The sequence below is a fragment of the Pelodiscus sinensis genome, chromosome 12, assembly GCF_049634645.1.
Source record: "Pelodiscus sinensis isolate JC-2024 chromosome 12, ASM4963464v1, whole genome shotgun sequence".
Lineage (NCBI taxonomy): Eukaryota > Metazoa > Chordata > Testudines > Trionychidae > Pelodiscus > Pelodiscus sinensis.
This window is the reverse complement of record NC_134722.1, coordinates 8050244-8078207: the sequence shown is the minus strand read 5'-3', so window position 1 is coordinate 8078207 and position 27964 is coordinate 8050244. Positions and strand designations below refer to the sequence as shown.

Below are 27964 nucleotides of genomic sequence, written 5' to 3'. Positions count from 1 at the left end.
TCCGCCCTTCCCCCGTGACACCTTTTTAGATACCTGAAAACTGCTATCATGTCCCCTCTCAGTCTTCTCCTTTCCAAACTAAAGAAGCCCACTTCCTTCAGACTTGCCTCATAGCTCATGTTTTCTAGACCTTCAATAATTTTTGTTGCTCTTCTCTGGACTTTCCCCAGTTTCTCTACATCTTTCTTGAAATGTGGTGCCCAGAACTGGACACAATACTCCAACCGAGGCCTAATCAGCCTCAATAAAAATAAATTAAAAACAATAATTTTCTGTTATTTTAAATTTGTAATCTACTTTGCTCTGCCTGTGTTCACTTGCAACAACTTCAATCCTATGGCTTGTGCTTAATAACATCACTTTTATTTACTGTTAAACCCAGTGTAAATAGTTCCCTGCAGGAGCCATCAGTGTGTACATGCTCCTTTCATTGCTAAAGGGGGCTTGCCTGAATGATTTATTTGGGGTTCTGATCCCATTTGGGGGTTGGGTTCCCAGAAGCTATGCCCCAAATGACATTCTCCTTAGAACTGAAGAGACTCAGTGTCTGTATTGCTCTTTGTGGGTATGTCTACACTACCCTCCTAGTTCGAACTAGGAGGGTAATGTAGGCATACTGCACTTGCAAATGAAGCCCGGGATTTGAATTTCCCGGGCTTCATTTGCATAAGCGGGGAGCCGCCATTTTTAAAACCCCGCTGGTTCGAACCCCGTGCAGCGCGGCTACACGGGGCTCGAACTAGGTAGTTCGAACTAGGATTCCACGAGGTGTACCGGTAGTTCGGAATAGGAATCCTAGTTCGAACTACCTAGTTCGAGCCCCGTGTAGCCGCGCTGCATGGGGTTCGAACCAGCGGGGTTTTAAAAATGGTGGCTCCCCGCTTATGCAAATGAAGCCCGGGAAATTCAAATCCTGGGCTTCATTTGCAAGTGCAGTATGCCTACATTACCCCGCTAGTTCGAACTAGCGGGGTAGTGTAGACATACCCTGTGTGTGGAGGGAGAGGGGTGATCTCAGCTCTGTGCCTTGGCTGAAGGAGACCAGGAGTTCTGGCCCAGCAGGACAGGGTGGTGAGAAGCTCCAAAGAGCAAGAAGGCAAGTGTTGGTGGCTTTGTCAGCCCTCCAGGAAGCACCCCAAGGGTCTATTGTGACCATACCACATCACACCGGCTTCCCGCCCACTCTCCCCATGCCGCTACAGAGTCTGCCCCAGAGAGGGGAAAACAGAACTATGGAGGAGGGGTTTCACCACAGTCCTTAGACTTGCCTATGATGAGGATGGCTCAGTAAGCTGTGACCCTTGCTACTAGTAAAATTTGAGAGGCTGGGTGGAGGGTCACAGTGAGCCTTTGAGGCAAGCAGTATCCACCAAGAAGCACAGGATCCATGGGGCACAGACAGCTTTGCCACAAGACCTATTCAGGACAGCAGGTAGGCATAAGATTAAGATCCACCAGCTTCAATGGGACTTAATCAGATACATAAAGTCAAGCTTGTATTTAAGCCCTGCTAGGGAGGCTTTCCTGACCCAGGCTCTCTGTTTGCCTTTATTTTTCAGGCAGGATTGCACTGGAGTGGCAGTGAAGTGAAATGTTCCTTTGTGTTTATCTCCATTGGCCTCTTTAGTCCTGAGGTAGTTCCATCCCGGACAGGCAGAGACACTTCACCAGCCTTGCAGGCCATCGATAGCGTTTCAGTGAGGATGGGCCAAGCATTGTATTCCGTTCAAGGCCACGGGCCCTCTGCTCTTGCAAGACAAGCCACAGAAAGGGTTGGTGTTCCTGGTCCCTTCATTTGTTCCTCACCTTCACATGCGATGCGTGGCTCGGATTGCCAGGCTCAGCTGTTAAATAATTATTTTCTCCTGCCTGCAAGCTTTCACAGCAACTGAGGTCAGCGCCACCAGCTGGAACTGATGATCAGCATTGGAGGAAGGAATGGAGGCAGTCTGTAGCACGGTTCCTCTGAATTTTCCCTAGCTGCTCAGAGCATTGTGAACAGATTCTGACAGGGATGATGTATGCCAGTAATGAAGGTGGAAGGTTTTCATTTGGAGACACCGAGGCAGGTTAAAAATCAGCGGGGTTGTTTGCACAGATTCTTACCATTCTGTGTCAGGGTCCCAACCCCCATTTGTGCTGGTTGTGCCTTGAATTCTCTTGCTCAAACACCGCATGAGCGACAGGTGACTGTGGCTCCATCTTTGTAATTCCATCACTGTAGGACTCCTCCGTCACTGAGGTGGTGCCCCAAGCTGTAGCCAGACAGCAATCGCCTCACTGCTTTGAGTCATCATACCTATCTAATGCCGGCCTTTTATTCTCTACATTGGGGCTAACTCTACATTGCAGAGATTGTGTGCAAAAACTTTTGGTTTTGTGCAAAAACTCACGGAGTATCCACATTGCAAGAGTGTTTTTGCACAAGTAAATTGACAGTCAATTAGAAGGAGGGTTTTGTGCAATAGTTATTTCTCTTTCTATAAGGAATAAGTCTTTTTGCGCAAGCGCTCTTGTGCCAAAAGGGGTGTATGGATGGAAAACAGGTTGTTTTGTCAGCAAAAACAGCCTATAGTAAGAAGCACAGTTGGTCATTATGTGAATGGCAATCAGAGCTTTCTTGGGAGAGAGCGTCCATGCAGTCTGGACGCTCTCTTGCGCAAAAGCGCATTGCTTTTCCGATGCACTTCTGCAGTGCGGACGTGCTCTTGTGCAAGACGTTTCTGCGAAAGATCTCTTCTGCAAAAAGCTGCTTGTGCAAGAAGCCTGCATTGTAGACGTAGCCTGGGCGTCTATAAAGATGCAGAGTGATTTTTAAGTTGCTTTTACTTGCTTGAAAGTCCTGTTGGGCCTCCCTGGGTTAAACCCGAGACCCGCTCATTAGATTTATATTTACAGGCTCTCACTCTACCTGCTGCTTGAGAACCAAATCATTGCCAATAAAAAGGCAGATTATGTTCCGAGTATATTCATTCACCCACCACTGAAATGCAGCTGCCTCTGGGTTTGACAGCAGCCATCCATGTATGCCAGTAGAACATCAGATTCTTTTTGTGAGGAAGTGAAGTAAATTGCATCCAACTGATTACTCAGAGGGGAATTGGAGGGAAAAAAGATGCTCTTTTCCAAGTTGGAATTTCAATGTAGCATACTGAGATTAATACTCCAGCTGTTGCAACAAGTCACATATGAGTTTTAATAATCTCAGATGGTCAGGGTTTGAGATTTACCTCAGATAAAAAAACACCACCCTCTCTCAGGAAGCATGTCATATCCAGCTCCAATAAGTTTGTATTTTAGGTACAGGTGTTTTGATTTTTTTGTTTACCAAAAAGACAATACAGAGAGATTCTTGGAGCTGAAAAACAGCATATTATTCCCCAGGGGCAGCTAGCTACCAGATGTTAGTGAGCAAATAAAAGGCAAAGTAAACATTTTCCGATACAATGATACCAGGGTTCTCTTAGGCTTCGACTTGGTGCCTGCGAACTCACATCCGTTCTGTTTCTTTGAGTGTTGCACAATTTCACTACAGCACGGGGGTGAGGTCACAGGAAGAATATGAACGGTAGGCATAATTGTCCTGTCTCTGACAGGGTTCTAAGTCATGAATACATCACCTCGACACCATGGGCACTGGTAAGTGTGTGTTGGGGGGAAAATCATGCTGGGAAAATGCAGAGTTCTCTATTTAGCTGGGTATTGTAGACTCACATCGCTGTCCATCTGTGGCATCCCTGCTCTCATGCCATTCACATGTGCTCACTCTTTGAAAGAGTCCCATATTTTCAGTTATTTTTATGAAATAACTTTGGGTATGTCTACACTACCACCCTAGTTCGAACTAGGATGGATAATGTAGTCATTCAAAGTTGCAAAGAAAGCCCAGGATTTAAATATCCCGGGCTTCATTTGCATCTTGCCGGGTGCCGCCATTTTTAAATCCCCATTAGTGCGGACTCCGTGCCCACGGCTACACGTGGCATGGAGTAGGTAGTTCGAATTAGGCTTTCTAATTCGAACTACCGTTACTCCTCATGGAGTAACGTGGAACAAGGTGTAACGGTAGTTCGAATTAGAAAGCCTAATTCGAACTACTTACTCCATGCCGTGTGTAGCCGTGGGCACGGAGTCTGCACTAATGAGGATTTTAAAATGGCGGCACCCAGCAAGATGCAAATGAAGCCCAGGATATTTAAATCCCAGGCTTCATTTGCAAGTTCATATGACTAGTTCAAACTAGGAGGGTAGTGTAGATATACCCTTTCTTACTGGTCTTCAACACCTTGATTCCTGAACATTTGGGGGGAGGGGGTTGGTGGTGGTTCAGCTTATATACAGAGAATTGGTTCTGCTTAGACAAACCTCCTTAAGAGGGTAAAGATGACTGGTGGGTGGATTGGGTAAATACTATGTAATCCTTGTGCTAAGCAAGCTATTCCTTAACTTCCTTAAAAATCCCTAAATGAATTGATACCGGCATGCGTGAGTCAAACAGCCACAAGGCGCCTTTATGATCATGAATTAAGAATTCCCCATTGACTCCAGTGGGCTTTCGATCAGGCCTAGAAAGCAATTCGGTAGCAGTAAGTGCTAATTAAATGCTTATGGGATTTTCCACTTGTTGCCACAGTGCGCATCAGATCCTGCTATGGTTTCCTTATACAAACAGCGAATCATGTTCATCTGTCTGGAGGGTGTTTAGATCACAGCCAGGGGACCCACCGAGAGCAAACGTGAGAAGCGGGAAAGCAGTGACACATGCTGCATCTGGAACCGGAACATAGGGTGGCATTTGGCCTTACTGCTGTGTGTTGGATGGGGGGGAGAGGGGGTAGGGGGTGAAGTGGGTGCTTAGGCAGTGGAGTGATGACTACTCCGGTCAGTTGACATGGCTGCAAATGCAGCCCAGGTGCTTGTGTTAAATGAAGAGCTTTGGAGACGATGAGCAAGTCAGAGCTGAACAAAGGTTCTTCTTTTTAATCACTCCTCTTGGGGGAAAGCATGGGAGTGGGGAGGAGAGTTACTAGTAACACAGCTGTCTTTGGCATCAGACCTCCCCAAGGGGCAGCACATTCCACCCCCACCTGCTCTTCATTCGCTCACATGTTCACCGCACATCCCTGCTTGAACAGCTCCAGGGGAAACCTGCATCCCTCTCAAAACAGCAAAGGCCACAGCTGTTCACTCTTCTCCATCTTGACCAACCAGGCCTCTCCCTCCTGAGTCCTCTGATAGCAGAGTCTCCTCTGTCACCTTTGCCTCCAGCTCCTTGTTCTGAGATAAAGAAAGAACACTAGAGAGGGGTAAACTGAGGCAGAGTGAGATTCCATGTTTTGTCCAAGGTAACACAAGAGGATTGGTAAGGCTGGTAATGGAACACGTGATATAGGCACCAAGCCCCACCCCGGCTGTACGTGAAGATTAAACGGGCATGTGTTGCATGAACTTTCAAACACTGTCTGCATAGTCACTGCCTGTAAAAAAAAAAAAAAAAAAAAAAAAAAAAATCCGGTTTACAGTTGACATTATTCCAGCTGACTCTCCGGCAAATCCATTAGTTGCTTTGGCAGATTTCGAAATGAATTGTTTGGGGGAAAAAAGAAATAAGCAGAAGAGCAAAACGTTTTTAAACAGTAGGAAAAAGCAAAGATGCAGCCAGCATCCTGCTGATAAAATAGAGTCCTGAAGATTGGATTGTACACAGGACATTCTGTCCATCTGCTTGAATTCAGAACCCTTCCAGAGGGAATAATATTCCATATGAGAATTTCTTCCTCACGTCACACTATTCTGTGTCCTAGGGGGAGAGAGAAATCCCTTCAGCTTTATGCTGTATAAACCCAGAGCTGCTGAATGGAATGTAAAACCTGTAGGGAATGAATGATGGAGTGGTGCACACACGGATAATGATCTTTGAGGCAGGAAGATTAAAGAAGGCAGAAGATCTTGGCTGGGGAGAGAAGCAGAATGTGGCTTCAGGGATTCCAAGGGTGGAAAACACAGCTGTGATCACAGAGTTTGAAACTTCCTGTGTAGCATCACAGGCCATAGAACCTCCCCAAGATTCTCTTTATGCCACCTGCATTCTGCTTACAAGAATTGGTTCTCTATTACTGCCCTCACAGGCATTCCCTACCGTCATCTCTCAGGCCAGGTCTGTGGGGGGTTCGGTTGTGGACCCTCAACCAGGAGTAAGGCGCTCCTTTGTGCACCAGGGTAGAAAGACTTGACTCCATGACACTGCTGCGTCAGGATGGAGGGCGGGCGGAAAGTAGGCAGAATCTTGGCTTCGCAGCCCTGCAGACATGCCAGCTATAACAATATGGTTTTTCTGTAGCCATATGGGAAGGCCTGTAGCCATAACTGGTAGGCCTAAACTAAAGCCTTCTTCTGCAGCCAGACTGAAGAGCAGCAGCCATTAGCTGTAAAGCCTGGAGACACATACTCACAGTCCATCTAAATTACATTAAAACAGTGTCACACTAGGCTGTGAGAAGAAGATCCTGTCCTAAGGGTACCCACTGTCACCAGATAAAGAAATAGATCTCAAGATGGGTAGAGAAAAATTAGTTAACAGCATTTTGTCTGGCAAGAAACTGCTTATCAATAGTTGAGGTTATGGAATCCTCATTCTCAGGAGCGGCCTGAGGCCGGCTGCAGCAGCTGGCACCCCAGGCAGAAGGCGCGATCGGCGCCCCTGCCTGCACGGCTGTCAATGGCTGTGACGTCATCATCGGGCGCCCGAGCCAGCGGCGCCCTAGGCAACTGCCTAGTTTGCCTGGGCTCACAGGCTACCCTTGCTCATTCTATGATTATTGTCCTCACTTTCCTATTGTTGGTCTGTGTGAGCTATGTCTGGTTTGTAACTGTTTCCGTCTGCTGTATAATTAATTTTGCTAGGTGTAAATCAACTAAGGTGGCAGGGCATGACTGGTTAGGTAATTCTGTTGCAGTGTGTTATGACTGGTCAGTAAAGTTATACTAACATCATTGGTTAAGGTATACAGCTATACTATTAGGCTACGTCTACACTGGCCCCTTTTCCGAAAGGGGCATGTTAATTTCACAGGTCGTAATAGGGAAATCCGCTGGGGATTTAAATATCCCCCGCGGCATTTAAATAAAAATATCCGCCACTTTTTTCCGGCTTTTAGAAAAGCCGGAAAAGAGCATCTATACTGGCCCCGATCCTCCGGAAAAAAAGCCCTTTTCCGGAGGATCTTATTCTTACTTCAAAGGAATGCTCACTTCAAAGGGGGTGCTCACTTCAAAGTAGGAATAAGATCCTCCGGAAAAGGGCTTTTTTTTCCGGAGGATCGGGGCCAGTGTAGACGCTCTTTTCCAGCTTTTCTAAAAGCCGGAAAAAAGCGGCGGACGTTTTTATTTAAATGCCGCGGGGGATATTTAAATCCCCCGCGGATTTCCCTATTATGACCTGTGAAATTAACATGCCCCTTTTGGAAAAGGGGCCAGTGTAGACGTAGCCTTAAGGGTAAGCTAAGCAGGACTCAAGTTTCACTATATAAACTGAGGTCTGAGAAGAAGAACCAAGCAAAAGGAAAGGAGGAAAGGAAGACCAAGAAGAAGGAGGGAAGACCTGGAAGAACTCACCTCCAAGACACAACCTCAGACCAGAACTGCCAGGATTCCTCTGCATGACCGTGACATGTAGCAGCGAGGATCCAGAGAGACTGACCTTGCCTGGCCAACAGGGGAAGTCTGCCTGCCGGTATCAGGATTGGTGAGCAGGGGTATTTTGCTTGCTTGGGTATTGTCAATAATAGAGAATAAGGATATTACTGTGTGAGGGTCTTTCAGTGGCAGAAGATTCTGCAGATCCGCAGGAAGTTTCACCCTGAGCCCTAAGAATTGGGTAAGGGTGGGTGTGAAAATTAACAGGGTTGCACCTTGAGCCCTCGGAACTGGGTAAAGGTGGGTGTCCCTACAGTGTGGAAGGGATAGAGAAATGTGTGCAGGTAACACCAGCCAGCTGTTGAGGCAAGCCAAGGAATGAGGCTATGACAGGTGTGGAGCTAGCGCATATTTTGCTCCCCAGCCTCTATCCACTTAGAGCATGGGATTGTCTGAATCACAGGCTGGGGCTGTCAGTGCTTGTGTCAAAGCGACAGCAGAGCCCTTGGCAGATCAAACCTATCTGGAATTCAGTCTAATTGGATATTTGATAAAAAAAAAAATCTTAACAGCTTTCTAGGCTGCTGGGCAGGAAGGGTTAGATCAGCTTTATTCTTTAGAAACTCAGCACTGTGGAACAGAATGTCCTCGGCAGGTCATGTATTCTGAAAAAGCCAGGACTGGAATGTGATTGTCTTGTGATTACTGTAAAAAGAAAAATGCTACCTGGAACACGGCCATTTATGATTGCTCATCAAATTGACAAGGTGTTATGAGTAGGGATGCTAAATTTTGATTAGTCAACAAATCGAGTAGTCGGTGGAATTTCTATCGACTACTCGATTAGTCGATAACGGGGGTGCTCACTATTCCGCCGCACCTCTGCCTTTGAAATATACAAGAGCCACATGCATTTCAAAGGCAGAGGAGCAGCGGGGAACCCATGCAAGCAGGGACGAAGAAGTCCCCACTCACATGGGATCCCATCTGCTTGCACCTCTCCCTTTGAAATGTACAAGAGCCGTGGGCGGCTCTTGTACATTTCAGAGGGAGAGGCGCAGCAGTTGGGACACCTCTGCCTCCCCTGCTACCTGCACAGACGGTGCTGGGGGGAACCGGCTTTTAAGCTGGCTCCCCCCAGCACCGGCTCCTGCTTCCCCCCATTGCTGCCTCTCTCTGATAGAGGCAACAAGGGTGGGGAAGCAACTAGTCAAGACACTACTCGACTACCCGATAAACATATGCTTATCGGGTAGTCAACTAGTTGCTTACCACAATCATATACATCCCTAGTTGTGAGACCATAGAGAGATCCACAATCCTTTTAGGCTGCCTGTTTGGTACTTCTGCATACCTCATCCATCAGACTTTCTCCCCCAAGTCCCATTCTGGCATGATAATGTCTGATTGTGTTTCCATGGACCATGAGATGGGAGTTGTAAATTTCCTGCTATGCACTACGGAGCATGTTCTACTTGAAATAGAAGGAAATATTCCAGAGGAAATCAAAGGACTCAGTGAGCAATAGCTCCATGCCAAGAGAATGTTGGTATTACGATCCCAGAGCGTTCAGAGAAAGGAGTCCTATACAATGCGCTTTGATTTATTGACTCCCGCCTCTCCAGACCACATCACCTTTTTTCTAGTGGCTATGCAGGTTGTTAGAAAACTCATAAAATTGTTCTCGGCCAACAGCCTTCCCTGTGCAAAAGCTCTTCCAGTATAATTCACAGAAATGTACTTACCCATAATCTCTTAAGAGAGATTGCACAACTCAGACTGCCTGTGAGTCAAACCACAGGTGGGAAAAAAAGTCACAGGCACATCTCAGCCACAGGGCTGATAAAGCAATTGCTTTAACGGTATAATATGAATGACAATTTTAATTCATTGAGTAGTCCTGTGGCACCTTAGAGACAAAATATATATAGTATTGTGATGGGGTGTGATCACAGAAGACCATTGGGGGTGCTTCCTGGGGTGATGACAAAGTCATTGACATGCGCCTTCTTGCTCTCTGGAACTTCTCACTGCCTTGTTCTGCTGGGCCAGCTCAGCTGGTCTCCCTAAGCCAGGCATGTCCAAAGTCCGGCCCGCGGGCCAATTGCGGCCCGTGTTCCGGTTTAATATGGCCCCACAGGTAATTTGGCAATATCTATCTTTTATGGCCCCCAACGAATCCATATGTATTGAGATGAATACATTGTAAAATCTCAGTTAATGTCAGTTGGTCTAAATCAGTTATAAATATATTTGGACACAACATGTATACTTGGTGTTATGTTCCTGTTCATATTTTTTGAACTTAAAAGTTGACAGACAACCTTTATTACCAATAATATATAATGTACTTTACAATGTTCCTGACATATATTTCAGCTTCCTGGATTTTTTTTTCATCTGGCCTTCAGATATGAAAGGCAGAGTGATTTAACACCTGTTTAGATTTGTCATCCATGTGATGAAATGAAAAGTATGCCGTTTGCAATGAACTTTGCATAAAATAGTTAATTTGCGTTTAATTTTAATGGTTCAAAGAATGTCAGGCAAAATGGTTGGCCCTCACGCATGTTCACTTTATAAAATCTGGCCCTCTTTGAAAAAAGTTTGGACACCCCTGCCCTAAGCTGAGGCACAGAGCTGATATCACTCCTCCTCCCCTCTACTCCCTCCACCTCCCCTTCCCCCCCGCAAGAGCAATGCAGACACTGAAACTTTTCAGGTCCAAGGAAAGTGCAGTTTTGGGCCCAGCTTCCTGGGATACCTCTCCCCAAATAGGATCAGAACCCCAAATGAAGTATCTAGATAAGCCCCCTTTAACCCTGAAAGGAGGATGTACACACTGATTGCTCCCCGCAGGGAACAATTATTTACACTGGGCTTGATAGCAGATAAAAGTGATTTTATTAAGTACAAGCAATAGGATTTAAGTGGTTGTAAGTAAGAACAGGCAGGGCAAAGTAGATTACAAATTTAAAATAACAGAAAACGCGTAGTTAATTCTAACACTAAAACCTCAGTACTAACTTATTACAAATTCACCCTGAAACTGTTCTTATTCCAGCTAAGCCTTCAAACCAGGGAAGTTCCTCTCCCTGAGGTCTCTGGTTCACTCTCTTGGGAGTGCCATGCCAGCCCCAGACAAAGAAACTGTTAGCTTCCTATTGTTTTATAGATTCCACCTTTGGGCTGGAATTCTGTTTCTACATTCCATCCTTACATGGAAAAATCACAGCTGGCCAGACCTTACCAGTTGCGGTGTTGTCACATGACTTTCTAGGCCCAACCACTACTAAGATGTCAAGGACAAAAGAGGCTGTTGATAGTTGACCAGACCTTGTGGGAAACACCCTGGTTGGCTTACCTTTGCACTTTTAAAACCATAAACCATTCCATATATCTAACTTTATACACAAGAATTATACATACGCCAAAATCAGATAGACCGACCCAGCAGATGAAGACATGAAGATGGAGAGGTTACATGACATAATTTGTCCAAAGCATCTTTGAATGATGCATATTTGTGTCCGTAAGTCCATTTCATAAAGCAAGTGTCATGAGCTCCCAAGCCCAACTATTACAGTATCAGCAGCCAGAGCCTCAAGCCTTTAAATTGTGCTCAGCCTTCATTTTGCTAGAGTAAAGCCAAGCTCCATAAGACAGGCCCTCTATTCCCCAGTCATCCAAATAGCTGTTCTCTAAACAGGTTCCAGTTTGAATGCATCCTCCTTGAACATGAATGATCAGAACTATACAAAGTAGTCCAGATGAGATCTTCCCAATGCCTGATTTAATGGCATTAACACTAGGCTATCCCTACCTAATACAACCTAATATTGCATTTGCCCTTTTCACAGCCACGTCACAACTGGTCATCCTGTGATCAGCTCGTGCACCCAGGCCTCTGTCTCCTTGTCTGTTGTTTCCAGCGAATGAATCCACAGATTGTAGAAGACATTCTTCTGAGTACACCCTAAATCCATGGCCTTGCATTTTTTACTGTTGAAGTTTGGTCCATTTTTATCAATCAAGGTCATCCAGAACTTCCTGTATAATATCTCAACCCTCCTATGGACAATGCCTCCCAAATTTGGATCATCAGCCATTTCACTAGCACACTCCTACATTTGAGGTCACAGTCATTAACAAAAATATTGACTAAGATCGATCCCAAGACTGAGCCTTGATGGACTCCACTAATAACCTCCCTTCGGTCTAATAATTCACCTATCATCACAGCCCATTGCTTTCTTGCCTTTAGCCAGTCCCATCATCAGCTTACAAGCCCTGTAACGTTCTCCATGTTCTCTAATTTACCTAATAATTTATCCTATAGTACAGGGGTGGCCAACCAGCTATGTCTAGACTACACCCCTCTCTTGAAGGAGGATGTAAATTAGACAGGTCAAAATTGCAAATAAAGCTGGGATTTGAATTTCCCGTGCTTCATTTGCATAATGGCGACCATGCGTTCTATCAAAAATGGGTATTTTGAAAGTGAAACCACTGTCTAGGCGTGGTTCTTCGGGGGGGGGGGGACCCCTTTTTCGAAAGATCCTGTAAACCTCAATTTTTGAGGAGAACAGGATCTTTCTAAAATGATTTTTTTTGAAAGAACCGTGTCTAGACAGCAGTTTCACTTTCGAAATACCCATGTAGTCTAGACATGACCTTAGAGACGAAGAGCCAAAATAGCTATGGGTAGAGTACAAAGAGCCACATAGTATATATATTTATTTTTATCTATCTATCTAGATTCTAGATAGATATAGTACACAAAATGTAATGATAAATATAATATTACAGGACATTTCAGATAAAAAACAATAAAAAAGTCTAGTCCAGGGTTTCCCACCTATGGGTCAGGACCCAAATATGGGTCGCCATTACATTTCAAAAGTGTCTCCCCAGGTAGCTCTGCCCCTTCTCCCATTTTTGAATTGCCTTGGGTCACCAAGTCTTCCTGAATTGTTAAAATGGGTCCCCATCTGGAAAAGGTTGGGAACCGCTGCGAGTCTAGTCACTTAAAAAATTCATGGCCAGTCCATAGATCTTCAGAGAACTTGAGCAACCATCAAATTTTAAAAAAACAACTTTAATAATACGGTAATATTCTCACACTAAAAAAAAAAAAGCATCCCTACCATGTATTGTAAATTTAACACTTCTGCCCTACTATGTCTGTGAGTTTTTTTAAATTAAACTGAACTGAGAAGTAAATCAGCACAATTTGAAGTGCCTGTTTCATTTCAGTTTGTTGATCTCTGGTATGGCTTCCTCTTTTTTTTTTTTTTTTACGCATGAAGATTATGGGTTTTTTATAGTTCTAAAAATTCAGGTCTGTCCCAGACTGCAAATATGAGAGGATCAAAAACAATAAGGGAGAGACTCATAACTCAGAATAATTGCTTCAGCTTGGCAAACAATAGCCTTTGAATTTTTTCTTTAAAGAAACACAGGCTGTGTCTAGACTGGCAAGTTTTTCCAGAAAATCAGCCGCTTTTCCGGAAAAACTTGCCAGCTGTCTACACTGGCCACTTGAATTTTCGGAAGAGCACGGACGATCTACTGTAAAATCATCAGTGCTTTTCCAGAAAAACTATGCTACTCCGGAAAAACTATGCTACTCTTTTCCAAAAGACTTGCACAAAAGGGCCAGATAGCACAGTACTGTTTTCCACAAAAAAGCCCCGATCGCAAAAATGGCGATGGGGCTTTTTTGCGGAAAAGCGCGTCTAGATTGGCCATGGACGCTTTTCCGCAAAAAGTGCTTTTCCGGAAAAGCGTCCTGCCAATCTAGACACGCTTTTCCGAAAATGCTTTTAACGGAAAACTTTTCTGTTAAAAGCATTTCCGGAAAATCATGCCAGTGTAGACGTAGCCATTTATGTGTAAACCAGGTACATGCTGATTTCTTTTTTGCCCTGGAATTTAAATATGACATCCGTGTTGGCTTCCTTATTCTGCATCCATGAAGACTTTGAGTTTAAAGCGCTTCAGCCCCATCCCCGCTCCAACCCAATATCCTTCCCTTCCCCGAGAGCTAGACACCCCCAGCCCATCTGCTCTAACTCAATGCCCTCCCCCTCCTACAGAGCCAGGCACCCCAAACCCCCCTTCTCTAACCCAATCCTCTTCCTCTCTCCCAGAGCCAGGCAACCCCCAGCCTCTCCCGCCCCCCCCCCCCCCCCCCGCTCTAACCCAATGCCTGGGTCCTTCTCCCTCCAGGCACTGGGGCGCATGTGCAGTGGCCAGCCTGGAGCAGTCCAGGCAAGAGGCCCAGAACTAGCAAGTGTCTCATTTCTTTAAGCAAAGAGCCCCTTGCGGCTCCAGAGCCGTAGGTTAGCCACCCCTGCTATAGTACTATGTCAAACACTTTACTGAAGTCCAAGTATATTGTGTTTATTGCATTTCCCGTGTCTAACACAAACAATATTTTCTCAAAGAAGGAAATCAGGTTAGTTTGGCATGATCTATCCTTGTTACACGACATACCTTCACGAATTTAATTATTTTTTCCTTCACAATTTATTCTAAAATCTTGCATATTACTGAGATTGGACTAACACTTTTGACAAGGTCAGGGTTCGTTACTTCTGACATAAATCATGTTCTCTTGAGGTGTGTCTAGGGCACTAATCTTCTATGCCATCTAACTGCAAATGTCTTAACAGCAGAGTGGAGAATTGTAGTGAATTAGTATTATTCTTGTATCAGAGAATGGGATTTTTAATTTTTCTGTTTTTTATAGCACTGTATTAAGTGTGAAGCACCATCTATAGCAAGTAAAGAGCTAGGATTCCAGCTATGAGGAATTTACAAGTTAATTACAAAGATGTGATAGAGGGCTAGCCAGACTGGAAGGAAGGATGGCATGACACCAGTAAGATAGCATGGTTACTCAGTGAGGGCATGATGGAGGAAAGAAGGTTTTAAATCGAAGACATAAAATAAATGGAAATAATAGTTGGCTAAGAGATGTGTTATGTCTGAATTGAATGTTCCATGGAGAGTGAGTTCAACGGATACCATCTAGCTTATTGAACTGAAAAAGGTCTTTAGATTCTGGATGTCCTATAATGTGACTCATTCACAAAGGCAGCCTTCTGTTACCTTTTCATCCACAGATGTTCAAATGCCATCTCTCCCCCAGCTTCATTTACAGATTCTGCATTTGTAGGCAAAGATATTTTATGATTTCGACCTTTCATAGGGAGAGAGGAAAAGAGTTTTATACCAAAGCCTACATAAATATACTAATAAACACCATTTGATTTAAAGTTCAGACTTTCAGTACTCTCCATAAGCAACTAGCTATACATAAATAAATGGGTTATAGTTTTGATTATACATTTTATGATTCATTTAATGCCTCATTTCCAGCCAGATTTATAACCCCACCATCACTGGGGATGACTTGAGTCCACATGTTTCACATCAACAACCACTAATAGCTTCTTTTCGGGAGAGCATGGCTCGTGTAAAGTGTAGTCACACAACTGTCAGGGTACTTTTGTGCTTGTCAGTTTCAGATGGGGGAGCCATGACATTATGGCAGCTATTCCTGATGGCAGAAAGAGCTGATGGGAATTAACAAGAGGATGTTGCCTCAACAGATTAAAGACAATATTAGAGGACGGGGAGCCTGTACAGTTTCCTATATTGAAGCCATATGTTGTCTTTACACATTTGTTATGTTGATCTTCCTAGTCTTTTAAAATGAGTGTCAGGCAACATGAAACTTATGGAAAGGAAGAGTTATCCGTTCCAGAACAACTCAGCCCAGATGGGAGAATAGAACAAGCAAACAGATGCATAATGATCCACAAATAATTGGACAGCCAATGCTAATTCAACACAAATCATAAGCTGTTGGAAAGAAAAATCTCTCTATTCAGGACACTGAATAAATGCTACGGCTTGGAAAGAAGTAAAAATTTCTTCCATAATATTCTGTTTGATGAGTTGGCTTGTGAAAGAGCATACTAGATGCTTATGGCCAAGCATTGTGTGATATGCCACAAGCAGCACCTATATAGCAGAGTTTGAGACTTTAGGCAGGAAACAACAAGAACTATTGTCTTTAAAACACAAGAGTCTTTTCACCTTCATTTCCAGAATTTACCCAGGATGGCACTCTAAGTCGTTAGGACAAGATTACCTCAACTACTACATCCATAAAAGGGGACATTAGGAACATGGGTGGCTGGTGTGCTGGATGCGGGGAGGCATCGCCTGTCCACATTCCGCCCCCAGAATGCCTGCTGGGGGTGTTCTGGGGGCGGAGTGTTGCTGTCCCCCATGCTCGTCCTCCTCGGGGTTGTGGCGGCTGGGGCTGTGGTCCATGCTTTGGGGCCGGAGAGGCTGGTGCGCACACATGCCCACCTTTTCTGCTGGGATGGAGGGCGGAGCCATAGAAGAAGGGGCGGGGCTGGGCATGAGTGCCCTTGATTAGGAACCACCTTGCCTCTCTGTATGGGCTATCCTCACCGCAGATCACAGTGGAACATCTGGTCAGTGCATGTTGTGTGTCTCCTTTCTACCTGATTCACAGAGGATATGTGTGTATCTCCACCCCACCACAGTACACAGCCTGGTTTGGTAGAAACTCGCGCTTTCAGCTCAGAAGGTTTCCCTTCCCTATTCTTGGTCAAGACGGCAGCTGAAACAATAGTCTAGGAGAAGAGAGAAGTTTCTGCAGGACCATGACCACAGGTGCAGGAAATAGGAGCATGTGGGATGCTGCAGTACCCCCATGTTTTCTACATGGCTTCCCCACACCCAGGAGCTGGGCCAACATTGCTCCACCAGCCCCACGTCCCGGTCTCCAGGCAGCCTCTCTGGAGTTCCACTGGCCCCACAGGCTTCAGCACCCGTTGGTCCTGCCGTCCACCATCCCAGTGGAATCTGAAGCCTGCCACCTATGGGGTTCAGGATCCATCCCTAGAGACTCCGCTGCCACTGTTGGTCCTGCCACCAGCCTGGGGCTCCACAGCCACCTCCAGCTGCCAGCTCTCTCGGATCAGACAGAGCACACGCTATTAGTGGCAATGGCATCCAGTCTGTCCGGTCCAGGAGGGTTGGCAATTCTAGGTGTGACCCCTGCCTGGGGCAGTGATGGGTATGAAAAGATTGGTGGGCCGGCAACGCCGGGGGCGGGGCGGACGCCGGAGATGCAAGCCCCGGCGGGGCATTTAAACCCCGGACCAGGGCCAGAGTGGGGAGGAGGATGCCAGGTAGGCAATCCCTCCCACCCCGACTGAAGAGCAAGTCTTGGACGCCAGAGGAGGATGCTGAATGACGGACACAGGCCACCACTGGGAAGGTAAGGACCCCATGGTCCTGGTTGCACCAGACCCGCGAGGAGGAGGCTAGGAAGCAGCCCGGGGCAGGGCCCGGGTCCCCCTAGCCGCCATTCCCTTCTCTCACTTCCTTGAGAGAACCACCCTGTATACATCCCGCACTAACTTGCAGACGGCGGGCTCACTGAGCCGTAACTCCGACGTGGAAGGGATTGCTCACTCACGCCCGAACTAAAAGCTGTTACACCCCTAACTAACTGGCAGGTGGTGGGCTCACTGGGCTGTAACCCCGACGTAAGAGGGTTACGAGCTCATGCCTGAACTGGAAGCCACAATTCAGCACCCCCACCCTGAAAATAGTTTGCCCGCCTCCAAACACTCCTGTCCACAAAGAAGTTTGGAGGCAAGGGCAGTGCGGCTGCTTGACAGAGGAGCCCTTCGTACCTCTGGTCTGGGTCCAGCTCGGGAAGTAGCCTCATGACTGTGTCATGCAGATGCAGCAACAGCTGCAGTATGATGGTGTGGGGCCATCGCCTGCCCAGGGGCAGCTCTGGCTCCATGCCACAAAAATGGGTCTCAAACAGAAAAACCTCCAGAGAAAAAAGCTGCTGGGGTGTCCCAGGAAGCTGAGCACTCCAAACCAGCACTGCAATGCCTTGCTTACCTCCTCGAGGGACAGCAAAGGCAGCTGCAGGAGCAGAGCAACGGGTGTTCAGGAGTGTCCCTTTCACCACACGTCTCTGCAAAGGGCAGGCAGGCAGCAGCACCCGGAAGGAAATGCTGCCCCCATGTCCTGGCAGAAACAGTTCCGGGTGGCTTTGAATTTCGAAAGAGCGTCCAGCAGTCAGGACACTCTTTTTCGAAAAAGCGGATTGATTTTCCGATCCGCGTATTGTAGTCTCGACGCGCTCTTTCGAAAGAGCCTCTTTCGAAAGATACTTTCGAAAGCGCCTCTTTCGAAAGAGGCTTGCAGTCTAGACATAGCCCTGGTGAATCACTTTGTAGTCAGTCATTCATGTTTGCAACAGTAAGAACATAAGAATGGCCATACTGGGTCAGATCAATGGTCGATTTAGCCCACTATCCTGTCCTCTGACAGGGTGTGTCTACACAGCACCCTTACCTTGAAATAGGCTAAGCAATTTGCGCTACTCAAATTGTATAGCTTATTTCAAGTTTATTTTGAAATAGCTTATATCGAAATTTGACACTCTCTACACAGTGCTAAATTTCGAAATAAAGCATTATTCCAACAAGTCCCTTAACCATTGTGGACTGAGGATTACAGGGACACCGGAATAGCGAGCCCGTTATTTCAAAATATATTTCAAAATAAGGAGGGGGCGCTATTCCGCCGTCCTTGTAACCCTCAGTCCATGAGGATTAAGGAACTTGTTGGAATAATGCTTTATTTATTTTATTTTTGTATATTTCGAAATAATGGGCGCATTTAAAGATGTGGAATTGCTTTTTCGGGATACTTCTGGTATCCCAAAATAGCCCCATTGTCTAGACGTAGCCACAGTGGCCAGCATCAGGTGCTTTAGAAGTAATGAAAAGAATGGGTAGTCATCAAGTGCTCCCTCTCCTGTCATCCAGTCCCAGCGTCTGGCAGTCTGACATTTCTTGCATTCCTAGTAAAGTTAGTCAAAGACTGTAGTCAAAACTTCTTCAATGGAAAATAGGATCTTTGATTAAACAAACAGCGGCTGCTGTACATGGATTTTTTAAAAAAACCTTTTGTCAAAAAGTGAAAGCTTAAAAGGTTTTTTGGGGTTGAAAACTGAGAACTTTTTGGCTAGCCAAATACAAAAAAACATGGCTTTTGTCCCAAAAAGTTTGGTTTTTCAACAAAAAGTTGAAATGTCCCCATTTTCCAAAAGGCTTTAGCTTTTACTTTCTACTTTCTCCTCCTTCTCATCCTTTCTTAATATCCACTTCTTCCAGAAATCTTTTCTATCTTAGTCTAATCAATAATCCCTTGCATACTGTCCCTTATTTGAACTGTTGTCCTTTCTCCTGTATTTATTTGTCTAATCTGTCCTAAATTGTAAATCTTTCAGGGCAAAATTGTGGCGTCTCTCGCTTCTTATCATGGAAGTAATGTTGAAAAGTTTAAAATGCATTTACATATTCTGAAATAGCATTACGGACAGAGAAGCATACACCTTGTCCTGTACTCTGTGGAAGGAATGGCATTTTCAATCCCTTTTCAGCAAAAGTAATTTATAATTGATCTTAGGTGAGGGGTCTAACTGACAGAGGATGTAAGGGGGAGCATAGAAGTTTACATGGATTCCTTGGTTCTTATATCTAATAATAGTTTGTCAAAGGGTAGCAGGTAAAGTCTCTACCAAAAGCCAGTAACTCCCTGGTCATCATAATCACTGTAAGGATAAAATTGTAAAAGTAACATATCTACACTGCAAGTTGTGTTCTTAGGCCAGGTTAACACTAGATCTAGAAGGTCAGGTTAAAATACATGACTCCAGCTATGTAAAATAAGTAGCTGGAGTTGGCTTACCATAAACTGAGTTTGGCGCTGTCTTCACAGAGGAAGACCGACAGGAGCATTTGCCCCCATCAGCTTCCCTTACTCCTCGTGGCTGCCAGGAATACTGGTGCTTACCAGAGCCACCCTCAGCATTTGATTTAGCAGGTCTTAACTAGACTCGCTAAATCAAAGTTCAGAAAATTGATCTCCAGCATGGAAAGTAGAGACGTGGCTTTAGGGTAAAGCAGGTAATGAGAAGGTGACATGCCCTGGGCCTACTCTAGGAACTTACATTGGTATAGCTATTTCTTTCAGTGGTGTGAAAAATCCACACTCTGGAGAGACCTGCTATTCCAACCTAACTTCAGAAGTAGATAGCACTAGTTCAATGAATAGTTCTGTCAACCTTGCTGCTGTCTGTTTGTGAGGTAGATTACCTAAACTGAAGGGAGAACCCATCCCTGAGCTACTATAGCCTTTTAAGTGTAGACACACCCTTAGACAGGTTGCACCAGGGATGAGAATATAGATACTTATCATGTCTGTTGGCACATTGTCCATTTCATAAGGAAGGCCTATTTGTATTACTGAGCCAGATGCTAATGAAGAGATTGCAAAATCACCTGAAGATATTTTGCAGGAAAATACAAGAGAAGCAAGAAGTTATCCTGCTTATAAGAAAAGGCAGTGGCTTTTGGGGGTCTACCCTAGATAATTAACTGATTAACTGAACTGTTGTCATGTTCTGTCTTATGAAAGGAGAGTCATCACCAACCTGACTAGAAAATGCAGTAAAGAGTGAGTAAATCTCTATTAGACAGGACAGCATATTTTTAATTAAGTCGAGGCTCTAGAATGTGTCTTATGATTGCATTTTACATGTAATCATTGCTTTCAAATTCTCACTGGTTGGCAGCTTGGGTGAAAGTGATCATGAAGTCATAGAGTTTATGAGTCTAAGGTATGGTAGAAGGGAGAATGGCAAATTAGAGGCAATTGATTTCAGGAAGGCAGAGTTTGGTAAGCTCAGAGAGCTGGTAGGTAAGGTCCCATGGGAAGCAAGACTGAGGGAAAAAACAACTAAAGAAAGTTGGCAATTTTTCAAAGGGACATTGTTAAGGGCCCACAAGCAAACTATTCGCTGTGTAGGAAATATAGAAAATATGACAAAAGACATCCTTGGATCAACCAGGAGATTTTGAATGATCTAAAAATAAAAAAAGAGTCATATAAAAAATGGAAAGTAGAACAAATTACAAAGGATGATTATAGGCAAACAATACAGGAATGCAGGGGCAAGATTAGAGAGGCAAAGGCACAAAACAAGCTCAAACTAGGTACAAGCATAAAGGAAAACAAGAAGACATTCTATAAATATATTAGAAGCAAGAAGAAAACCAAGGACAGGGTAGGCCTATTGCTCAGTGAGGAGGGGGAAACTAACAGAAAACTTGGAAATGGCAGAGATGCTTAATGACTTCTTTGTTTCAGTCTTCACCAAGAAGTCTGATGAAGGAATGCCTAAGATAGTGAATGCCAGTGGGAAGGGGATAGGATTAGAAGATAAAATAAAAAAAAGAACAAATTAAAAATAACGTAGGCTGTGTCTAGACTACATGCCTCTGTCGGCAGAGGCATGTAGATTAGACACATAGGCAAAGTCAAATGAAGCTGCGATTTAAATGATCGCGGCTTCATTTAAATTTACATGGCTGCCGTGCTGAGCCGACAAACAGCTGATCAGCTGTTTGTCCACTCAGCGCGCTGGTCTGGATGCTCCCCTGCCAACATCAAAGCCCTTTGTTGGCAGCCCCGGTAAACCTCATCCCACGAGGAATAACGGGGCTGCCGACAAAGGGCTTTGATGTCGGCAGGGGAGCGTCCAGACTAGCACGCTGAGCCAACAAACAGCTGATCAGCTGTTTGTCGGCTCAGCGTGGCAACCATGTAAATTTAAATGAAGCCGCGATCATTTAAATCGCGGCTTCATTTGACTTTGCCTATGTGTCTAATCTACATGCCTCTGCCGGCAGAGGAATGTAGTCTAGACACAGCCTTAGAAAGGTTAGATGTCTGCAAGTCACCAGGGCCTGATGAAATTCATCCTAGAATACTCAAGGAGATGATAGAGGAGGTATCTGAGTCTTTAGGTATCATCTTTGGAAAATCATGGAAGACAGGAGAGATTCCAGACGATTGGAAAAGAGCAAATATAGTGCCTGTCTATAAAAAGGGAAATAAAAACAACCCAGGAAACTACAGACCAGTCAGTTTAACTTCTGTGCCAGGAAAGATAATGGAGCAAGTAATTAAGGAAAGCATCTGCAAACACTTGGAAGATAATAAGGTGATAGGTAACAGCCAGCATGGATTTATAAAGAACAATTCGTGTCAAACCAATCTGATAGCTTTCTTTGATAGGATAATGAGCCTTGGGGATAAGGGAGAAGCGATGGACGTGATATACCTAGACTTTAGTAAGGCATTTGATATGGTCTCACATGATATTCTTATCAATAAACTAGGCAAATACAACTTAGATGGGGATACTATAAGGTTGGTGCATAACTGGCTGGATAACCATTCTCAGAGAGTAGTTATTAACGGTTCACAATCCTGCTGGAAAGGAGCAACAAGTGGGGTTCCGCAGGGGTCTGTTTTGAGACCAGTTCTGCTCAATATCTTCATCAACGATTTAGATATTGGCTTAGAGAGTACTCTTATTAAGTTTGCAGATGATACCAAGCTTGGGGAGGTTGCAAGTGGTTTGGAGGATACGGTCATAATTAAAAATGATCTGGACAAATTGGAGAAATGGTCTAAGGTAAACAGGATGAAGTTTAGTAAGGACAAACACAAACTACTCCACTTAGGAAGGAACAATCAGTTTCACACATACGGAATGGGAAGCGACTGTCTAGGAAGGACTACGGCAGAAAGGAATCTAGGGGTTATAGTGGACCACAAGCTAAATATGAGTCAACAATGTGATGCTGTTGCCAAAAAAGCCAACATGATTCTAGGATGCATTAACAGGTGTGTTGTGAGCAAGACACGAGAAGTCATTCTTCCTCTATACTCTGCTCTGATTAGGCCTCAGTTGGTGTATTGTGTCCAGTTCTGGGTGTCACATTTCAAGAAAGATGTGGAGAAATTGGAGAAGGTTCAGAGAAGACCAACAAGAATGATTAAAGGTTTAGAGAACATGTCCTATGATGGAAGACTGAAAGAATTGGCTTCTTAATTTGGAAAAGAGAAGATTGAGAGAGTACATGATAATGGTTTTCAGGTATCTAAAAGGATGTCATGAGGAGGGAGAAAACTTGTTCTTCCTGGCCTTTGAGGCTAGGACAAGAAGCTGTGGGCTGAAACTGCAGCAAGGGAGGTTTAGGTTGGACATTAGGAAAAAGTTCCTAACTGTCAGAGTGGTTAAACACTGGAATAAATTGCCCAGGGAGGTTGTGGAATCCCCATCTGTGGAGATATTTAAGAGTAGGTTAGATAAATGTCTATCAGGGATGGTCTAGACAGTACTGGGTCCTGCTGTGAGGGCAGAGGACTGTACTCAATGACCTCTTGAGGTCCCTTCCAGTCCTAGTATTCTATGATTATATGATTCTTTCCTGTACTTGTCCCGCCTACTTGATGAATCGCTAGGCTTTCTTAAGTAAACATTTCCTTGTTTTCACTATAAACATATCTAAGTGTTGTGCATTAGAGGGATCCATAAGCTGAGGTGAAACTGCTTCTTTGGGAGCAACAAATCTGTGATTAGTGTGAGTGACACTTGGAACTGGGGCTGGACACTCCAGGAGGCCGCTTGGAGGCGGGAGTTTGCCTCAGGCAGAGGGGCAGCACAGCCTATGTAGGCTGAAGGGGGACTACTTGCCCATGGCTGGTGGAGTCAGGGCAAGGTGCAGATAAGGCCCCTTCATACTTAGGGCAGAGGGTAGCAAGGTGCCTCACAATCTTAAGTACCCCCCCAGGAGGCATCATAGGTGATGATTTAGCAAAGATGGCACATAGAGTTAAAGAGGATCTTTTATATTTTTTCCATCACACATACCGATTAATGCTACAAAGGTTTAAATATTACCCTTTCCCACACAGAGCTAGCAATATTTGATTACTTCCAACTGGTGGAATATATAAAACCACCCCACCCTGCACTACATTTGATAGTATTACGGTCATGGTGGCCTGGCAAATGTTCAGATGATACATTTTGAAGGCTTAGATGAAAGCATCTTGGAGTGTTTTTGATGCTTTTCCTAGAAATTGATGTGGCTCAGTTGAGCATGTGGCTCAATCCACTTTTTCCTCCCAACCATGACAAATAAACTTTTCCAGCGTCAGAAATAATGAGAACAACTGGTCAAAGGTAACGTAACCCTGGTCTGAAAGTGATTCCAAGTGAAGTCTGAAAGGAAAATAACATTCCCCCGTCCCTTGGAACACAGCAGACAAAGAGAGTGCAACATAAAATGTCGATTTAAAAAGAACCCAGTAATGACGAGTAAAATAAAACAAATGCCTGAAATAGCCACTCAGGAAGATGCCTCATTATAATCTAGTTTCTAGGCCTACTCCTTTTCTCCTTACACATTGTATTAATGATTACCACAAACCTCATAGGGGTAGATTAACTCTTTAATCATTTAGCTTTTGCTCCGTATGTAAGCAAATTCTTTACAGCTGCATGGGAATTTCGCATGAGTTAAGAGTAATTAATGACTTCAGGGTTTGACCCTTCAACCATGCCTGTGTGATATGTAACTGCAGCCTGCATAAGTCACCATACAGGGGAGACAATGTAGCAATATGCCTTGGGGTCTGATGTAAGAGCTGCTTTTCTGGGAACATTGAGTAATACGACCGTCTCGGTGGAGATACTGGTGTAAATTCGGACTGTCCCATGTTTGAATCAGTGTTTTGAATCACGAAGACATAACCAGTTCTCTAGGGACCCTGAGCCACCCCTTCCACTTCCTCTAAGCAGATTCTTTGTCCAGCCAGAAAGGTGAATTTGAGCCCCCCCCCCCAAAATCCAGATCACTGAACTTTGAACAGCTCTAATAATAATGGAGAAATTCGAAGACTTACCCAGAATTTTTGGGGGCCTTAACTCAGATAAGTTTTGTTTTTCTTCATGTAAATCATTGCTCTGGGGTGGGGCTGGAGATGAGGGGTTCAGGATGCAGGCTGCCCCAGGGAGAAAGGCCAATGCCAGCCCTCTCTCACTGCAGCAGCTTGGGACCAGGTGAGAAGCACCTCTCCTTGGCTGCTGAAGCTGTAGAGGGCACAGCCAGGGGAAAGGTGCATGTTCCCCAGCTGGGGGACACAGACAGACAGACAGATAAACTCTTTACAATATATAATAGATAGTTGTTCCTTTCCCCTGCGGGCCCAATGGGGTTATGGCTGTCTCGGTCCCCATCTCTGGATCCTTGCTGCCCCTCTGTGGTCATTCTGCAGTATAACTGTCCTTCCTTCAAGAGCCTCCCTTTCTATTTTATGAGAAACGATCAAATTCTAGGCTAATTTTTGTCCAAGCCCTGACCTTGCCTGGGGCAGAGGGAAAGCTCAGTGGTTTGAGCAGTGGCCTACTAAATTTAGAATTCTGAGTTCAATCCTTGCAGAGGGCCATTTACGGATCGGGGGCAAATCTATCAGGGATGGTACTTGGTCCTACCATGAAGTCAGGGGACTGGACTCAATGACCTCACAAGGTCCCTTCTAGTCCTATGAGATATCTCCATGTATTGTTATGAGAAGACCACCACATTTGGTGGTCTTTGCTCTTTCCATTTGGGAGGAGTTCTAGAACAAACAGACTCAGAGATGGACAGACAGACTCACAAAGTTTCTAAAATATATAGTAGGGCTGTGGCTACATTGGTATGATTCTGCGCAAAAGCACCCGCTTTTGCACAAAAACATGCTGCCTGTCTACACTGGCGGGGAGTTCTTGCGCAAGAACACTGACGTTCTAATGTGTGAAATCAGTGCTTCTTGCACAAGAACTATGATGATCCCGCTCAGGAATAAGCCCTCTTGTGCAACTGTTCTTGTGCAAGAGGCCAGTGTAGACAGGCAACATGAATTTCTTGCGCAAGAAAGCCCAGTGGCTAAATGGCCATCGGAGCTTTCTTGCACAAGAGAGCGTCTACACTGGCATGGATGCTTTTGCGCAAAAGCACATCTCTTGCGCAAAAGCACATGCCAGTGTAGACGCTCTCTTGCGCAAATACTTTAATGCAAATACTCTTGCGTTAAAAATATTTGCGCAAAATCTTGCCAATGTAGACGTAGCCTAGGTGATCAGAGCATGGAGAGTTTCAAAGTTCCTTAATTGCAAGTTTCCTGTTTACAGAAACATGCATTGGCAAGGGCAGATGCAGGTACAATGGGTATCATTAAAAATCAGCTTGTACTGTGACATTTGTATCTTCTCTAAACATAGGATGGGAAATAATGCAAATATAATAGTTAATGTAACTGCTGTAAGAGGTATGCATTGATTTTCATTGGCCTCTCCATTAGATCTGCATCTGAGATACTCTGGTGAATACATTCTCTAGACAAATAAACTAAACCCCATAGTAGATTTCCACATTTGCCAAGCTCATCACCAGAAATAAGCTCCTCAACGACCATGACCCACCAACTCAAAGCAGCAGCATACCTTGCAAGAACAACAGCTGCAAAATCCATAGATGAATCTTCACTGCAATGATGAGCAATACCCCCTTCCTGCCCACTCTCACCAAACACCTAGCAAGATGTTTGGCTCCTACATGCTGAGATCACAACATATGGTATGTTAAATAGAATGTTAGGAATCATTAAAAAAGAGAATAAGACAGAGAACATCTTACTGCATCTGTATAAATCCATGGTACTCCCACATCTTGAATACTGCATACAGATGTGGTCACCCCATGTCAAAAAAGATATTTTGATATTGGAAAAGGTTCAGAAAAGGGCACCAAAAATGATTAGGGGTTTGGAATGGGTCCTATATGAAGACAGATTAAAAAGACTTAGACTCTTCAGCTTAGAAAACAGGAGACTGGGGGGGGAGGGGGGGATATGATAGAGGTCTATAAAATCATGACTGGTGTGGAAAAAATGAACAAGGAAAAGTTATTTACTTATTTCAACAATATAAGAACTAGTGGTCACCAAATGAAATTAATAGGCAGTAGGTTTAAAACAAATGAAAGGAAGTTTTTCTTCACTCAGTGCACAGTCAACCTGTGGAACTCCTTGCCAGAGGATGTGGTGAAGACTAGGACTTTAACAGGGTTCTAAAAAGAGCTAGATAGATTCATGGAGGTTAGGTCCATCAATGACCATTAGCCAGGATAGGTGGGAATGGTTTCTCTAATTTCTGAGTGTCCGAAGCTAACAATGGATGACAGGAGATGGATCACTTGATGATTACCTGTTCTGTTCACTCCCTCTGGGGCATCTGGCATTGGCCACTGCCAGACGACAGCAATTCAAGATGTATTTTGCATGTGGACATAATTGGGTAGATGAAAGGGTTCACTAAAAATCTGGCTTCATAATAGAGGATGCATTCATACGAGAGCATTTATATAACCCCAGGAAGACTATATTAACCATGCAATGGTAACCAGTCTTGTAAAGAAATATTTTACATGGTAAGGCCTAATCATGGACAAGAGAGTAATGAAAGCCTCTTGAGACTACAAGAGAACACCATTACTTGGACAAGGTACAATAGAGCTGTCCATTCAGCACCATAATTCCTATGGGAGTATGAGAGAGAAATCGCAAGCAACTAGATATGGTACAATAGACTGGGTTAGCTCATAACCCTGCTGAAAGACTATTTAACTAGTATGCACTTTGCTGCATTAGCATAGTGAGCAGCTGGAGTCCTATTGTTCCAAGCAGATTTCCATCTGCACTCACTTGTTGATTTTCTCCTGTATTTGAATTGATGTTTTTGTCTTGATGCACGTGATTAAGCGGTTGTGAGGAATGGAGCAATTCCTTCATATGCATCAAATATGGTGGTTCAGATGTAAGTCTGCTTGGGAAAGCAAAAGCAACTCTATTATATTGCTCTGCTCTGCATTGTGAAAAGACCATTCATTTCCAGGACACCTGTCGTGGATCCAGAGCAGGGTGAAAAGCAGTTTTCTCATCTTGAATTTTTTTTTCAAGGTTTCAACATTTTCCCCTATCCTGCATTGGGACCAAACTGAGGACTTTTGAGCGAAGTAGAACTAGACCTTCTATAGCCCAGGTGAGTGTCCTAACTATCAGGGTACAGGCTTTTCTGAGTGACGTGCATGTCTCTTATAATCTCTCCTGCTGGATCTGTTCCACTTTGTGTAAATAATCAAATGTGTGATATGGGATTTCCAAGTTCATGTCTCCTACATTGTGAGTGCGCTAACCATGGGGTTTTGGAGTTAATCTCTCTCCCTCTCTGGTCCAATGAATAGTGAATTAGGTATACAAAGTGGAAACTCTTCAATTGCAGAGCCTGAAC

At 44.5% G+C, this 27964-nt stretch overlaps 1 long non-coding RNA gene across 2 annotated transcripts; it reads left to right on the top strand.

Annotated features, from left to right (window-relative positions):
- Nucleotides 1-6096: 6096 nt before the first annotated feature.
- Nucleotides 6097-27718, top strand: LOC112543763 (uncharacterized). Of its 2 annotated transcripts, none has more exons than XR_003086988.2 (3): nt 6097-6194; nt 7536-7744; nt 27634-27718. It is a non-coding gene; the product is annotated as an uncharacterized LOC112543763 (long non-coding RNA). The 2 variants fall into 2 exon arrangements; XR_012906794.1 differs by lacking the exon at nt 27634-27718 and adding an exon at nt 15165-15538.
- The last annotated feature ends 246 nt before the right edge of the window (nt 27719-27964 follow it).